Source organism: Lathamus discolor, chromosome 2, assembly GCF_037157495.1.
Source record: "Lathamus discolor isolate bLatDis1 chromosome 2, bLatDis1.hap1, whole genome shotgun sequence".
In the NCBI taxonomy this organism is placed as follows: domain Eukaryota; kingdom Metazoa; phylum Chordata; class Aves; order Psittaciformes; family Psittacidae; genus Lathamus; species Lathamus discolor.
This window is the reverse complement of record NC_088885.1, coordinates 52,822,075-52,836,075: the sequence shown is the minus strand read 5'-3', so window position 1 is coordinate 52,836,075 and position 14,001 is coordinate 52,822,075. Positions and strand designations below refer to the sequence as shown.

Genomic DNA, 14,001 nt, shown 5'->3' with positions numbered 1-14,001 from the left:
AGAAAAGCTGCTGCTAAGGTGCCTTCTGGCTGTTTTTACCCTCCAGATCACTTTTGTGTTTCACAAGCAACATATCTGTCATTTAAAGCAGGTATCCAAACATGGGAAAAAGAGGCTCAATGCAGAGTGCATAGCCCACAGGACTAACCTGCTGATAATGAGACAGTACACAGCTAGATATCATGGAAAAACACTTATTTGCCCTGCAAGTTTTCCTTTGCCTTGCTTTGCTGCTATGGAACTTCAGCTTAAGGAGACTGCCTGTGTCTTGTTGCCATAGAGGCTGCACCAGCCAGGGAAAAAAATGGAGTTTGATCAGAATAGCAATTTTTGGCCTCTTGTGATTACTGCAGCCTAGTGAAAGCTAAAGAAGCCTGGAATTTATTGTAAATGTGAGGGAAATATGAAGGAGACCTGACAGTCATCACATTTCCATAGAATTTATTCAGTTTTATTTTGCACCTCATTATCCAGCTCACAGTGGCTGCTCAGTGAACAAGCTCAAATACAGCTTAGAGCTCTCAAGCAAGAGAAGAAATACCAAAGACCTTGCATTGCAATAAGGACCACAGTGCTGTGCACCTTGCAACACTGTGGTCGTGGGCAACATCAGAGTCCTTAAATGTGAGTTTACCCTTAGGAGCAGATCTTGGACCACAGTTACTGCAACAGGCTTTAAAGAGAAGCATCAGGGCAGCAGATACTCTGATAGCCAGTGATTTCTACACCATTCATCCTTGATACCTTCTATGGTTTTCCCAGCACAGCTCAGGAAAGGTATGAGGAAGAAGAAGCAACCACCTTATTGGAATGTGTGTGTTCCTGCCAGGGATGTGAGCTGGGACAGTGGTTGCTGAAGGTGCGTGTGTTTTTAGGGACAGGTACCAGCAAATTGTAGTCACTCCTGCGTGTGCCCTGAGCCACTTTGAGCCCTGAAGTCAGAAGCACAGTGCGATGGTACAGCTAACACAGCCTGTCTCCTCCTGTCAGGTTCCCAATATAAACAGTTTTGCTGGAGTTTGTTACTTGGAGAAAAAAAAAAAAAAAATCTCTTAAAAAAATCCTTAAATCTGTGTCCAGAGATGGAAATGATATTAATGTACAAGTCTGCCTGCCCAAGAACTGAGCAATAATCTAAATCAGTCCAACTTACAGCAGTGAAAAAAACCCTACAACGTTTTTCTGAGCAAAGACTCCAAGATACTGATAGCATTGAACCTTCTCTCCTCTTCTGTAAATATCTGTCCCCCGAGAACCCCAATAATGGTTTTAAACCCAATTGTTCAGTCCAGCAGAGCTCCAAAGATATCCTGCTGTTCTGAAATGGTGAATGTGAAGCAGGATGGCAATAAATCTTACAAAGATTCCCTCTGATACCATTTGGGAGACAATTTAGTATGCAAGAAGTGTCTTGGAGTAGGATAGAGGCTTCCCCACTTTTCGTTCTCCTCTGTGATATTGTCTGTTGTGGGAGGCAGCTGTTGGACGGCCTGCAGGAACTTGAGAATTTGACTGAAAGCCATAAAGTTGCACAAATATATTCAAAAGCTTTGTACAATTTCCGTTGGAACCTGGACTGCAAGTTTATGATGAAACCAGAAATCTGCCTATTCTCTTTTTTTGATGTGAATGATTTGGAACATCTAATTTGAAATATTAACATACATTTGGAATAAGGAAGGGTAATAAATACTTTCCTGGAATCAACGTCTATGCAAGAAATTATTTACAGGAAAGAATTCTCTGGAACACCTATCCATACATCTGTTTGCTTCTATGGCTGCTGTTCACTGCCATTCAGAGGTACTTTCAAACTGCTTTGCACTATTGTGTTAATTAAGATGATGTTGCCATTAATTTCAGTTCACATTATTTTAATCTACACTTTTGAAGAAAGGGATTTTAGCGGATAATGGAACGTAGGCAGCATGGTAGAGGCTACAGGGAGCTCATTACCCTTTTCTCAATTCATTGTAGTTTCATCAGTCATTAATTCCACTTCAAGCTTCCCTGTTGTTAGCATGTACATTGCAAGTGACTTTGTTTTTAATATTCAAAAATGTGCCACTTTCCATACATAATACAAAGGTAGAATGCAATTATAGGCTACATTAGAATACTTCAAAAGGTTTAAAGGTGTGGAAGAAGGCTCCCTGAGGAGAGGCCATTTGAGTGTTTGAGACGGCAATACAAATAACCTTTTACGGCTGAAGGAAAAGGCAGAGTAAGGGGTGATGTTGAACTTTATCTTATATCACAAACTCATAGATCAAATTAGATTGGAAGAGGCCTCTCTGGTCTCCTGCTTAAAGCAGGGCTAGCTTCAGTGCTAGGTCATGTTGCTCAGTTCTTTTTCCAGTTGGGTTCTGAATATTTCTAAGAATGGAGATTCCTCAGTCTCTGAGGACACTGATTCCAGGCTTTGACTACCCTAATGGTGATAAGCTTTTACTTATATCTAACAAGAATTTTCCTTGTGGCAACTGGAATCTATTATCCCTTGTCATATGGCTGTTCACTTTGAAGAAAAGTTTTGGTATGTCTTCTCTTTATAACTCACCCATTAGGTAGTTAAAGACAGTAAGAACATCCTCCCTTGGATACTCCCTCTTTAACAGGCTGAACCAACACAGCTTTTTCAGCCTCTCATAGTGCTTTATGTGCTTCAGGCCCTGGAGCGTTGTGGTGGCCATCTGCTGTACTCTGGTATGCCTGTGTCCCTCTCGTATCTGGGAGCCCCAAGTGAGATGCTGTACTCCATATGCTGCCTTACAAGTGCCAAATAGTGAGGAAAAAATATCACTTCCCTTGACTTGCTGCCTGTGCTTTGCCCAGTATTTGGTTGCTTTTATTTGCTGTGGAGGTGCACTGCTCACTTGTGCTCAATTTGCCTACCAGGACCCATGGGTCCTTATCTGTGGAGCTGCTTTCCAGCTGATTGTTCTCTCGCCTGTGCCACTGTGCAGGTTATTCCTTCCCATGTACAGGGCTTTGCATTTGCTGAACTCTGGGAAATTCCTGCCAGCTTGTTTCTCCTGTCTGTTAAGTCCCCTCAAACAGTAAATGGTAGCCCTCCAGTGTATTGACTTCTCTCCCGTTTGGTATCATCTGCGTGAAACTGCTGATTGGAGTCCATGCTTTTGCCCATGTTGTTAATGTAACTGTTAAACATTATTGGCCTTAGTGTCAGTGACTGAGTAATAGCATCAGCAGCTGGCCTCCAGTTGTACATTTATCCTCTTACTAATACTACATCTGCCTAACAGTTCAGACAGTCATCCGCTCACCTTTCACAGAACCCATCTGCTCCATATGTCACCAACATGGCTATAAGGGTATCATGGCACACTTTGCCAAAATTTTTGCTAAATCCACATCCATTGCTCTTTTCTTGTCCTCTTACTGTAGAATGCGATCAGGTTTGTCAGATATGGTATCTGCTGGCAGATCTGTGCTAGCTGATCCCAGACACCTGCCTGTTCTACACGCAGCTGGAACTTGCTTCAAGAAGGATATGCTCCATAACTTTCTCAGGACTGGGGTGAGGCTGAATTGTCATTTCCCAAGCTTCTCTTTTTTGCTGTCCTTGGAGATGCATATGATGCTTGAATTTTTCAAGTCATCAGGAGCCTCCCCTGTCACCATGACCTTTCAAAGACTTAGAGAGTACATTCCTAATGACATCAGCCAACTGCCTTGAATGCATCCTGCCTGGTCTCATATCCCTTGGTACAGGCTTATGTAGGCCCTAACTAGATGATGATCTGCCACAAGCAGTACTTCACTGCCCTTCACTCTGCCCTGAGCACAGGGATGTAGGAGGACTGAGAGAACACCTTCCCAGTGAAGACTAGGGTAATGAAAGCACCAAATACTTCAGACGTTTTTATGTGAAGAATCAATGTAAACAGTCACATAAATTTATGTTTATGCACTTGTGTCTTTATGCATGTCTCCCCCCCTCCACCCCCCATCCGATTCACACACAAGAACCAAAGGGTACTTATGCCCTGTGACCTTGTAACACTGCAAATGCGCTATATTCATGCTAAGGCTCTTGGAGGGAAGCTAGAAGTAAGCTCCTCAAAATGGATTGACCTGGTAACAGATTAATGGCTGGAGAATGTTTTATTAATAGATTTACTATCTTCTTTTGGTTGTTTATGAGGTGTCACAGCTTGGTCAGATCCAGAAGTGAAGGATTCCTCCAGAAAAGTGAAGTGATGGCTGGTTTTAAGTCTGCTCTCAAGCAGATGTATGCAGAGAAAGGTAGGATGGATACCTAACAACTATCAGAAAAGCTGAAGTATAATCCTGCTACAGACCTATAACTCACAGCACATATTAGGTGCTGAAATTCTTATTCCTCATTTTCTTGACGAATGATGCAACAAAAGCAAAAATGATTAAATGAATCTTGTCTCAAGGCTATGATCGCAGCAGTAGTAACGAATGATGTAAACTGTTACAGAGTACTGAAGAGAGAGAGACTTTGACTACAGGAACAGCTTGTGCAGAGTTTGCTACCAAATAGCTCTTTAATCACCATTCTTTAACATTTTTGAACTCTTTAGCAAGCAGGATTCCTGTCTAATGCTCAAAGCGGCCGGAAAAAATGCTGCTCGACTGTACCCTTTGACCATCAAAGACAATTTAATTTAAAGGAAGGACATTTCATAGACACTATATAATTGTAGAATCACAGAATGGTTTGGGTTGGAAGGGACCTTAAAGATCACTCAGTTGCAACTCTACTGCCATGGGCAGGGACACCTTCCTCTAGACAAGGTTGCTCCAAGCCGGTTCCAACCTTGCATTGGACACTGCGAGGGATGGGGCAGCCACAGCTTCTCTGGGCAACCTGCGCCAGGGCATCACCACCCTCACAGCAAAGAACCTTTAATTTGCTTTCATGTATCTATAACGTGTCTCAGTGTCCTAGGAGGGTGCACAGTCTTACTAAGGCAGTTTTGCAGTCCTCTGGGGCAACACGCTGCTGAGCTGTCAATGCAGGTGCTGTCAAGTGCCTACCCCTTTCACTTGATTTTGCCAAATTCTCAGGATTCTCAACAGCCTGATTCTCTTAAGAGTCTTCTCTTCATCTTTCATCTTTCATTAGTGGGTGTGATTGAAATGATTCTTTCTAGAACATTATAGCTTGGCTTAGCACTGTCCATTTTGCCAAATTATTGCCTTTTTTTTTTTTTTCTTTAACTGTGTGGAAACACTTTTTTTTTTTTTAAATACTTTTTTTTTTTTTTAGCATCTCTGAGTTGATTTTGCATATCAGTGTTTCTTTAATGCCTCCATTTATTTGGGGGCAAATGAGAACTGTCTTACTTATTATTGGGATTTTCTGATTCGGGTATTCATTCTGATATGCTCCTTTCCATCCCTGTAGGAGCCGGGTTGTTCAGCCCTGAAAAACACCCCAGACAACAGTGTTGGTGTTTTGATAGCAGAAATATGCATACAGACTGATTCTCTAATATTTGCAATGTTTCTTCTTGAGTGATTTGTATCTGGTTCATCTTGCAGACTTGCAGATTCAGTGCAAAGCTTTTTATCACGTTTGCATGCAGGTTTACTGCTTGTTTCAGATCACTAGCTGCTTTCAGAAGTGTTCGTGCCATTACTAATGGCATCCAAGCTGGACCTCAGTTGTGATGAAGTATTTCTATATTTACAAAATCCTCTTTGGTGATATCTGTTAGTTTCTCTTCTGGGTCTTGCAGCCAGTACTCGTTGATTGGTTTCTGCTTTGAAACTGCAGCTCCATAGGAAACCTGGAAATGTTATTCATAGATCCTTGCTTAGGTCAATATAACAAATGTACTATCTATTTCAGTTTGTGTACACATCTTCAAGCAGCTCTCAAACTTGCGGGTACATAAGAGGCTAATAAACAACCTGCTCTATGATTTTGTGGCAAGACTGTTCTCAGCCCTTCCCACTGCTTCTATGAAGAGAGTTTAATGTCTTTCAACAGGTCAAAAGTTGGTGTTTGCTGCAGATGCCAAAAAGTTCTTCTTTTGTTTGTCTTGTGCTGTAGCATGGGATTCTTCCAAGGTGAAGAAATTGGTGTCTACTGCAATAGAAGTTTACTGTGCAAGGTAAATATGCTAGAAGGCCACCTCCCTTTGATAGTGTTGTGTAGGTACAAACAGGCTATCTACGTATGACCTTTGTCTAGCCTGTTTCCTAAAACTCCTGTATGAGGAAGATTCAACAGCTTCTCTAGGTAATATGAAAAAGGTTTTTTTTTTACATTTTGATATAACATTGTTTTACTGGTAACCAAGGAAAAATCAGAGCTGTCGATTTGTCTCCCCTCTGAATGATGTCTCCTGGGTTTCTATAGGAGATGGGACAGGCTCCACATCTTTTTTGAACTGCTGTGATTTTACTGATATACAATGTTTGGTCATATTTGTATTCTGAACTCTGTGTAGGGTATACTTTAGTGAAACGTAGCAGCTCCCAATGTACTTAATTTGGTTGCTTTCTTTAGCTTTACTCTTCCCTCTGTGTTCACCTTGTTTGTTCTATGTGTGTTATTGGAGTACTATTTAATTAACAAAATCTCTTAAGAATGGTGCTTAAAAATCCCTTTCTGTGTTTAAACTACACATCTCACTGTCTTTTTGGTACACTTTAGCACAAGCGTTGCACAACAGTGCATCCTTTTTTCGTTTGCCTGTGCAGTTGCCTGAACAGGGGTATTTCCTGCAGTTGTGCTGGTTGCTGTATTACTGGCATTGCTTCCTGCTTTCTACCTTTTATAAAATACATGCCTATTGCATTTACTTCCCAGTTTTGCTTACAGATGCTTATTGATATATCTTCTTGGCCTTTCTCTAGGGTTCTGTGTAACTGTTTCTTTTTGTTGCTTGATATATGCATATCTGTATATATCTTGACTCCAGTAGTGTCAAATCCATTCCAGGAGAGCTCACAAACTTGTTTTTTAATAGTTATAACCTGTCTGGTTTTTAATAAGAAAGTCTTTTATGACCCCATCTTCAGAGAAAAGGGTCCTTAAATTTGCCTCTTCATTTCATCTCCTCCTGAATGCAATTTTTTAATAAGTAATGCACTTTGCTCTAGACTTGCTATGGATCTGTAAATGCGTTTCCATCTTTGCTGAGCTTTTGTATTAATTTTCACAGAATTTTCACAGAACACGTTGCATTCACAGGTCGAAGAAAAATGTAAATTAGATATTCTTCAAACAAGTGGCAGAAGAGTCATGTCCGCAAGCCCTAGACCTCATGGTGGACTCAAGCTACCATGATATCTTCTGAAAAGTCCATGCAGCAGGTCAATCCAGCAGGCTTCTGGAAGGTACTGATAACAGTTTCTTGACACAGGTGATTGAGACGTCTAAGAGTAAGCAGATGCTTTGCTGAACCTCATCCTTACAAGCAAAGAGATAGTGTTGGGGATGAGAAGTCTGGTGGAAACCTTTATGACACTGACTGTATGATGGTAAAAGTCAGGATTAGGAAAGGAGGGAACAAAGCAAGAAACAGGATCACAGCCACAGCTTTCGGTAGAGCAGGCTTTGGCATCTTCAGGGTTTTGTCCTCTCCAGTTTGAAAAATCTCCAGGGCCAGGGACTCTCTGAGCACTGTTCTTCCTGTGAACATCTTTTTTACCCTCTTCAGTTGTCCTCTAGTCTGTCCTTCCCTTGTGCAGCTGCTGAATCATCTTCCCTTCTGCAGTGAAACACTTTATACTGAACTGTTTAAGTCAACTAATCTACTGTGGTCGACTGTGTACAGATCCAGCTTTCAATTTCAGTGACCTGTTCAGATTCCCTGCTTGTGGGGCTTTTATTCTCTTCAGTGAACATTTCAGTACTTCAGGTCAGAGTGGTTATAAGGCTGCAGGAAAGAGGCAAGGATGAGAGAGAAATCAGTCTGGGGTCAGTGTACAGGGAGTGTCAATATGTATCTTGGAAGCAAATGCATGGATACATACCAAGAGGCCTTTGTATTCCTCACCCAAGAATGATGTTTGACCAGATGATTGGTAAAAATGGAGATCAGTGAAGATCTTTGACTTAGAATTAATCAGTCCCAGCAGCAGCATAAACAATGATGGCTTGGACATAAAAACCAGGCTGGGTTGCTCTTCATAAAGTCAAGGGACTGGATAACAATCACTGTAATGCAAGCAGGATGAAGAATAAGCAGAAGGAGCCGTAAGTCTTAATGCAAGTTGTTGGTTATCCACATATCTGTTGCAAAGAAAATGTATTTCAGAGATACTCTTTTTAGCAAGTTCTTTGAATGTGCTTCTGATGGACTTTTGTAAAGATGATTTAGATAACTAGAATAGGGTGAACTTTGATTAGATACTGACCAATAGGAAGAAACAGTTTGTTTGACAATGTCTAGGCAAAGGCCAGGTTAGGAGAGAATGGTTATGAAATGATGCATTTATGATTCATAGGACTTGAAGGAAGATAAGTCGCAAAACTGTAACAATGGATTTCAAGCAGGAAGACTTCAACACTCACAAAATTGGTAGGTGCTGCCTGGAAGGCAAGCCCGATGAAATAGGGAATTTAAGAAAGCTGGCAGTTCCTTGAATAATATTAATAAAACTCTCTCCTTGTGGAGGAGAGATAAGAACTCAGTAAGAGATCAACTTGGCTAAATTATGAGCCTTCAAAGACAGGAGGAAAGGATAGAGAAAGTAGAAACTAGGTCAGGATATAAAGAAGGAAAAGAAAGGCATTGCAAGAGCTCTCAGTGACATAATCAAAACGGTCAAGACATAGAGTGAGATGAAATAGCAAGGGGCATTAGTTATAGGAAGTCCAAATATTGACACTTAATAGACAGAAGATTTAGAGAAGCTTAAAGTGGTCAATGAATTCTGTATTGATGTTCACTTGCAATTAGGTAAACCTCACTATTAATACCAGTGCCTAAAGGAGTGAAATGCCTGCCTAGAGCAGGCAAAGAACACAGCAGGAGGAGTTTCCAAAACAATCATGTGAAGTGTTTTGCCAAAGCAGTTTCAGCAGCCTGAAGCACTTTGGTGTGTGGTGGTGGTGGTGTTTTATTGTGTTTTTTTTCCCCTGAGAGTGCCTGGGGATGAGTAAGATACCATGAAGATGAAGAATGTGAATGGACACTAGGTAAGTATGGTCTAGAGGAAATGACTGTGGCAGATTAGTTCTTTCAACAACATAGCACACAAGCATTTCATGCTGAAATGAAGGGTATTGTCAGTGAAGTTATTCAAGGGTCTCCTCTGAGCTTGGTTGTGCCCATTGTCTTGTTAGTGACCTGTGTAATGAAAAAGATACTGAGGTAAGAATCCCTATCAGTGTGATACAGACAATAATTCAGATCTTGACAGGATGGAGATATGATCTGAAAAGTGAGAATAGTAATAGGGAATAACTACATTTATGTGAGAACAGGTTGAAGGAGGTGATCCCACCCCTCTACTCTGCTCTTGTGAGACCTCACCTGGAGTATTGTGTGCAGTTCTGGTGTCCTCAACATAAAAAGGACACGGAACTGCTGGAACAAGTCCAGAGGAGGGCCATGAGGATGATCGGGGACTGGAGCACCTCCCATATGAAGACAGGCTGAGGAAGTTGGGGCTGTTCAGCCTGGAGAAGAGAAGGCTGCGTGGGGACCTCATAGCAGCCTTCCAGTATCTGAAGGGGGCCTATAGGGATGCTGGGGAGGGACTCTTCGTCAGGGACTGTAGTGACAGGACAAGGGGTAACGGGTTAAAACTTAAACAGGGGAAGTTTAGATTGGATATAAGGAGGAAATTCTTTCCTGCTAGGGTGGTGAGGCACTGGAATGGGTTGCCCAGGGCGGTTGTGAGCGCTCCATCCCTGGGAGTGTTCAAGGCCAGGTTGGATGAAGCCTTGTGTGGGATGGTTTAGTGTGAGGTGTCCCTGCCCATGGCAGGGGGATTGGAACTAGATGATATTTAGGTCCTTTCCAACCCTAACTATTCTATGATTCTATGATTCTAAGTGTCTGAATACAGAATGAGAAGAAAACTATCTGGATATTCATAGGTGGGTGAAGAGGTGGTAGAGGACTGCAACCTAGACACAAGTGAATGATAGCAAGCTTTTGTAAAGGAGTTAGTGTCACAGGGCATGTAAACAGGAGCACAGTCTACAACGTGACATAATTCCTGCTTCTACATAGCTTTATGTGGAGAATTGTGCTCTTTTTGGTGCTGCCCATCAAGAAAGTGATGACCTGTTCTCTAGCTGAGAACATCTAGAAATATCACCTACAAGGAAATCTGGAAAGAATTGGTCTGGTTCAAGATACAGAAAGAATGCTGAAGAGAACATCCTCTCTATTTTATTTTGTCATTAATTTTTACCTTTTTTTTTTCTTTATTTTCTCTATTTTAATTAAAAATGGATCTTCTGTAAATGCATTTTCAAAACAGAAAAAGGAAGAGACCTGACCTGTAGCTTGGAAAATTCAAGTTGAGGTGCAGAGACTCTGCCATTAGATCTGGTTTAAGAGTAGGTTTGACAAATATTCATCAGGAATGTCTGTAGGGATCCTGCCTTAGGCAGGAAGATGGCTGGACCAGTTAAGGCCTTCTTGGATTTCTTCCAGCCTAATTTTCTGCTTTGTGGGTGTATGAAATTTTTGTTTGCATGACTATTTGGAGGCAGTGACCCTTCTTGTTACTAATGCCATACTGGCTTGTATACAGAATAGCATGAGGAAGAATAGGAATACTGCTGACAGTAATAATTTGTTCTTGCCCTATCTTTTATTTCAGACACCTAGTCACTGGAAAGAGGGATAATACCACATGGAATAGCTGACTGCTCACTTTATGCAGACAACTAGTGAAATTCATATGCAAGCCTTCGATTGAGAGCTGTTTAACAGTGTAAAATGTGTAAATACTACATTCTCACTTCACAATTGATGAGTGAGCAGAAAAATAAACGTCTTCATGGTAATTTGTTTGTAATACAGATATGGCTCTTCACCATATGAAATGAAATGTTTTACCAGCTTCTGACTGTTTGGGGTTATTTTGTTTGTTTGTTTTCAATGTTTGTTATACTTCAGAATTGAATAAATCTGAAAGCATCTTATGCAGGCAAAATATAATTGCTAAAGATGGAGGTAGGACTAAGTTGTCTATCATATGTCACCTACCAGTTGGAGAGGGGGCTTAGATGGCTTTTGTTAGACCCTGAGATCATTCAAGTTAAGGTACAGTTAGGTGTGCTCAATGGCACTAGAACTGTCCATGAGGCAATGCATTTCAGCCTTGTGTACTGTCAGTTCTCCAAAATATTTGTAGACAGAATTTCCTAGAAATGAATGCTGCTGTGTGTTTGTTAATGTGTATGAACCCAAAGGCCCCAAAGACTGTTTGGCAACTAAAAAACCTGACGAAAAGAAGACAAAAGCAAGACTTGCCCTCCAAATAAACCTTTTCTCATGAGTTGTGAATACTTCTGACACCTGGGATGATTTTTTTCAGGACAAGGTGTTTCAGTGTTTGATATCGTTACACTTTCATGTTACTTCCTTCTGTTTAAAAAATAGCTGCAGTCTATTGAGGCAGGTAGTTTGAGTACAATCAGAATGTCTAATCAATTTTCTTATTGTTGTTTTAATATTTGTTCTTACTTGTGGGAAGTTATGCATAATGCAACGTGAGAATTCCTTTAACACTAGTGTTAAAGTGTTTTTTAAAAAACACAGGATTTAATGAATGCAGGAATGTTTTATTCCTTGGAGTCATTATTTTGAAGATTATCCCAGGTTATTAGATTTGATTAAAGGATTTTACGCTTGGCTTGCTTGAGAGCTGAGGATTAAGCAATAAGGAGCTTTCTCCTATGCTGTATCTTTGAGCTTATCATTTCAGTACTGTAGGGCTCTGTTTACCCATTTTTTTAAACATACAGATTTTGTTCATTTACAGCTTTTTTTTTGGATAACTGAGAGCTATTAAGCATGGTGGGTGATATCCTGGCTGACAAGTCCTACTGCAGTCTATGTTAATGTGTATGTGTGTATTTCAAGCCCTGACCAGTGTATGTCCTTTGTCAACACAGAACACTCGTCCCATGTGGCATTCACAAGGACAGTGAGCCTTGAACTTACCTTCCTGTTAGCAAATACAAAGAAAGCTTTGTGATCAGAAGCTTTTTCATGTAACTAATATGGATGACTTGATGTTCTTCAGCCTCACCCAGAGATAAGGACAGATACTAAGATGGTTCAGGGAATGACTGGCTAGATTGTTTGTTTGCCTTACTGTAGAACTACTCCGGATCTGCCTTTGCACCAGACCAGGCTTTATCTCTTGCTTTCATCTAAAGAGTGTTTGGAGGGACAGCTGAGGAACCCAGATGGTCACTTCACTGTTACAGTGATTTCCAGGCAAAAGAACAGATGCATTTCTACTATATGGAGGCTGAGGACAGAGGGTGGAAGCATATACCCTTATGCCCACTTTCTGAGGCAATGCAGAAGCAGCCACAAGTGCATGGATGGGGTCAGAAGATCACTGTGAACTGCCCTCCTGAGGATAAAAAAACATCATGCATACGGTTCTGCCTCCCATGTGCCAGGGATAGGGTTATAGGTCTTCTGAAAGCCAATAGGTATGCTTGGCTGTTGTGATACATTTGTTCTCCTCCACAGCAGTCTGTGTATTGGGGCTGTTCTGGTGAGAATGTTGTCACTTGTTTACCTGTCGGGTAAAGCTGGGTCATCTAAGGCAGATGCTCTGCTGAAGGCATCCCTGCAGGCCAGTCTTCCCAGATGCTCTAATATCAGGTCAAATTCACAAATGTGGGATTGGGGTTTTCTGTTGATCCTCTGGATGCACCACTTGTAAATGTGGTCTTTGTCCATGACAAATGACTTTCCTTGTCCCTAGACATCTGCCTCAAAGTCAGAGCTTGTGTTGGTCCTCAAGCTCATTTCCAGGGTGGGATGAAGGACCTTGGGGTTTAGAACAAAACAAAATCTCTATTTCTTCAACCTAAACTCTCACAGTCAGATTGCTGAAGAAGTAGCCCAGCAGACTGCCCAGGATGCTTTTTGGTATTTCAATCCCCTGCATGCTTCTGGGTTCCTTGGATGTTGGTAACTTTAGTGTTAAGTGTACAGAAGCAGATAAATACAGTTGCTGAGCTTTCAAAATCACTAATGCATTTAATTGTTACTGCCCCATCCGACTTGATGTTCCCACTTTGGTCTTTGACTTTGATATTCTTCTTTCCCCCCCCAGCTTTGACCTCTTTTCTATATCAAAGTGCTGAAAACCAGACACAATTCCTTCACTTTTTATTCCCTGAGGTCAGTTCATAACTTATTCAGCCTATTAATTGTGTGTTGCATCGTGCTTGGCTTATCTTTCTTCAAACAACTCATTTGCAGAGTTGCAGTTCAAACATGTTGCTAGAGCTCTGGTGCTACTTCTCATTTCAGAGGACTTGAACTTTGATTCAATAGAAAATGGTGTCTGTACCTATTAACCCATGGAGTGCAGGGAAAGATCTGCACTGTACATCTACAGTCAACCTCTAATATGTAAGGTGGTCCAGGTGGTGATGGGGGCATAGGAGGAGTAAGTTATAGCTATGCCAGAGGAGAGGTGTGAAAGGGATCCGTGGCATTTCTAATGCTGTTGATCATATATGTTCCTCTGCTTTTCCGACTTACTGTTCTTTGTCTCCTCCTTTACATACTCTCCTCAAGAGAGGCATTTTGACAGGGTAGATGGTATAAGGGTGTATATTTCAATGAGCATAGTGTTCTAAGCTGCTTTCATCTTAGTTGTCCCTTTGTAAGCTTGGGAGGGAAGGACTTGAGTAATCTGAGGCAATAGTGAATGAATGAAAGTATCTAATAATTCAGAAACTCTTCCTGGCTGAAGCAGTTCATATTTGGTTTTGTTTTGGTATTGTTTTAATCAGCTAATTAAACTTTCTAAAATATGAACCGTATTTAGACA

The 14,001-nt window shown here is 41.2% G+C and overlaps 1 long non-coding RNA gene across 1 annotated transcript; it reads left to right on the top strand.

Moving 5' to 3' along the window:
• Positions 1–9,093: 9,093 nt before the first annotated feature.
• Positions 9,094–11,480, top strand: LOC136008067 (uncharacterized). The gene is made up of 2 exons (XR_010609969.1): positions 9,094–9,151; positions 10,792–11,480. It is a non-coding gene; the product is annotated as an uncharacterized LOC136008067 (long non-coding RNA).
• Positions 11,481–14,001: the final 2,521 nt, after the last annotated feature.